Source organism: Rana temporaria, chromosome 1 (assembly GCF_905171775.1).
Source record: "Rana temporaria chromosome 1, aRanTem1.1, whole genome shotgun sequence".
In the NCBI taxonomy this organism is placed as follows: domain Eukaryota; kingdom Metazoa; phylum Chordata; class Amphibia; order Anura; family Ranidae; genus Rana; species Rana temporaria.
Window position 1 is genome coordinate 37,507,446 of NC_053489.1, and position 3,925 is coordinate 37,511,370.

Here is a 3,925-nt window from a genome sequence, read left to right on the forward strand (position 1 = left end):
CTGGAAGTTCAACATGGCACCTTATGGCAAAGAACTCTCTGCAGATCTGAAAAAAAAACTATTGTTGCGCTACATAAAGATGGTCAAGGCTATAAGAAGATTGCCAAGACCCTGAAACTGAGCTGGTGGCCAAGACCGTACAGCGGGTGCTCAGATGTAACATGCCAAGAGAGCAGAAATATCCTCCAATGGTGTAGTATTTAGATCAAGGCAATTTAGTTATTAAAACCGCACTCACATTACATAGAAAACCACTTGCAGATCTTTAAAGCGGAACTTCACTCTCCCAATCAACATCGGTTATTTTTAATCCTCATGCTGCCTGCATTAGCAAATAGATAGGAAAGTATATCATATTTACTTGTTTTACACTTTTTTTTTTTTTAAATTTCTTCGGTTACTTCCTGGTTGTTTTTTTGCCTAGGCACATAATGTCATACATCCCAGAAATCTTCAGGAGGGGAGGAGAGGTTTTCTCAGCTAAGCACACCCTCCTGCCTGCATGTCTGGGCTAAGGGCAGATGGATTCCAGGAACTCTATAGACACTTTTGGGCGATTATGGGCTGTCACTGGCTTTGTATCTGTGGGTAAGTGGCTGCTCAGTGTTACTGCTGATTTATATGAATGAAACATGTCTCTGTAGATTTCTTTGTTTTTGGTTCTAAATACATTACCTGTCTTATAGATTATTCCTCCTGACGAAGCGGCCTATGGACCACGAAACTAGTGGAGGATTGTTTAATCTGTGAGAAAGATCCACTGCCAGATACCAGTGGCGGTGCGTCTATAGAGGGCGCTGGAGCGCCGCCCCCTCTGGCTCTCGCACCGCCACTGAATAACATAGATTCATGCATTGCATGAATCTATGCTATTGTTGCCGGCCGCTGCCGCAACTATTCAGATGGCCGGACAGTGAGCGCCGACCACCTAAATAATGGCAGCTGGTTGGCTGTGCGCTGGCTCTGATCGGCTTTTTTCTGAGTACAGCCCTCAGCTCCCGGTTGCTTATCCTCGGGACGTACGGGAAGTGCGTTCCTTGGATAAGACTGACGGCCGTCTCAGCCAATCAGGTTCACTGATTCTAGTTATCGGTAACTTGATTGGCTGAAGCCTCATCGAGGGCGGGAGAAGATATTGAGGGACGTGGAAGGAGAAAGGGAAGTGCCGGGCGGGGGGGTATTTTACAGGGCACAGCGGCGACAATGGGCACAGAGGCGACAAAGGGTACAGTGGCATCAATGGGTACAGTGGTGACAAAGGGCACAGTGGCAATAATTAAAGGGCACAGTGACATGCACAGTGGCAACAATGGGCACAGTGGCGACAATTAAAGGGCACAGTGGTGACAATTGGCACAGTGGCGACAATTGAGGGGCACAGTGGCTGCGTTTAATGGCATGGCACAGTGGTGACAACTGATGGCAAGGCACAGTGGTGACAATTGATGGCACAGTGGCTGCGTTTGATGGCATGGCACAGTGGTGACAATTGATGGCACAGTGGCTGCATTTGATGGGCACAGTGAGGCTGAAATTTTTTTCGTTTGCGCCCCCCCCCCCCCCAAAAAAAAATGTTGAGCACCAGCCGCCACTGCCAGATACCCACTGGGAAAGTATTTGTATACTGTATTGAATTTTTCCCTTTCTATATTGAGATTGCTCAATTTGTATGTCTTTTATATGTAATAAATTATATTTTTTTTACTCCAAGTATATCATTGTTTATCAGTACCGAGATAGTCCACAATCCTTTCTGCTGGTCGGAGTGTGTGGTAAGACAGCTTCAGCAACTGTCTGATTTCTTCATCAGTTTAGGCCGATACGTATTCTTCTACATATTTGTGGTAAAAAATAAATAAAAATAAAATCGCAATAAGCGTATATTGATTGGTTTGTGCAAAAGTTATAGCGTCTACAAAATAGGGGAAAGATTTATGGTATTTTTTATTATTATTTGTTTTACTAGTAATGGCGGTGATCTGCACTTTTTAGCGGTATTGCGACGTTACGGGGGACAGATCAGACACTTTTGACACATTTTTGAGACCAATGACATTTATAGAGCAATCAGTGCTATAAAAATTCACGGATCAATGTATAAATGTCACTGGCAGGGAAGGGGTTAACACTAGGGGGTGAACAAGGGGTTAAATGTGTGTTCTAACTGTGTGGGGATGGGACTAACTAGGAGAGATGACAGATTGTTGTTCCTCTCCATAGGAACTCACGATCTGTCTCCTCTCCTCTGACAACACAGGGATTTGTGTGTTTACACACACACAAATCCCTGTGCTGACACCCGTGCACGCGATTGTGCCCGCGCATCGGGTTCCCCACTGTGTAGCGGGCGGCGATCGCATGCCCTCTGGTGGCTCTCCTGGGCAAAGCTGTATATAGATGGGATTTCGCCCAGGAGAGGCACTCTGCCGCAGTATATCTGCGTGAGCCGGTCGGGAACGGGTTCGTGTTTTTGGATTATGATGCTCAGATGCATTGTAGTTCCGCTTTAAAACACAGAAATACCACTGTTCATTCACACTGCATCACTTCCAGTTTGTGTCACCCAGGCTCCACCCTACCGGTTGCGTCATGGGTCACGTGACTTCATCAGGGGGCTGCCGGGTCACTGGGTGGGCTTGAATTGGACTGTGGGCAGAGTTAACTGCATCTTGGGGGAGCGGGACTGAAATGCTGATAAATATGTGGGGCAGAGGTGGCTCTGGTGGCTCTCCTGGGCAAAGCCGTATATATATAGGATTTTAATCAGGAGAGCCATTCTGCCACAGTATATCTGCGTGAGCCGTGCGGGAACCGGTTAAATTGTGTTTTGGGTTTGTGATGCTAAGATGCATTCTAGTTCTGCTTTAAAACACACAGAAATACCACTGTTCATTCACATTGCATCACTTCAAGTTCGTGTTACTCAGGCTCCACCCTACCAGTTGCGCCATGGGTCACGTGACTTCACCAGGGAGCTGCTGGGTCACTGGGTGGACTTGAGTTGAACTGTGGGCAGAGTTAACTGCATCCTGGGGGACCAGGACTGAAATGCTGATAAATATGTGGGGCAGAGAAGTTATAAGGACCAACAGATTCTTTTTTTTTACACTTATTGAACTGATATAACAAAACACTTTCCATTGTATATTTACCAGACCAAAATACTTATCAAGGTTTGTACAATAACCCAACAAATGAATCTTCTTACAGATCTGACTACAGACATGCGACGTCCAAAACTGCTTTTTGAATAAGCCCAACAGTTTTTCTTGCAGGAAGTGAATCCTGGACCCCAGCGCTGCAAGGCTTTCTTGCACATTACTGCAAATTGAACTTTATATCTCCATATTCTTCAACATTAAGGCTTCATTTCCATGGACGTTTTTGGGCGTTTTTACAGCCACTTTTCTGAGCGTTTCTTGCAGCTTAAAAACAGCTCTCCATGTTAGTCTATGGCCTCATGCCCACCATGAAGTTTTTGAGCTGTAGATGGCTGAGCCGTTTTTAGGCTGCATTCACACCTGAGCGTCGGTCGTTCGGTCGTTTTTTGGGACGTTTTTTTCCCGGCGTTTTGTCGCGTGTATTCATGCTTATTTGCGCGTTTGCATACAGCGTTGTCCGACGTTTTTGTACTTCGACGTTTTTTATTTTAGCCAATAGGAAAAATGATCATCTTTTCATCACTTGTTGCTATGTTGGTAGATGTTTTTTTATCTTCTGCATGGGCGACAAGTTCTATTGATTAAAGCGATGAAGCGCCCGTAGCAAACGCCCGTTGTCGCGCAAGTCGCTTGAATCGAGCGTTTCCATTACTTTCTATGGGAAATGGAAACGCTCAAATACGCCGATGTCTGGGACTTGTTTGAGCTTCGCGCGACAGGCGTTCAGGTGTGAACAGTCACCATAGCAAACAATGTAATTTCAT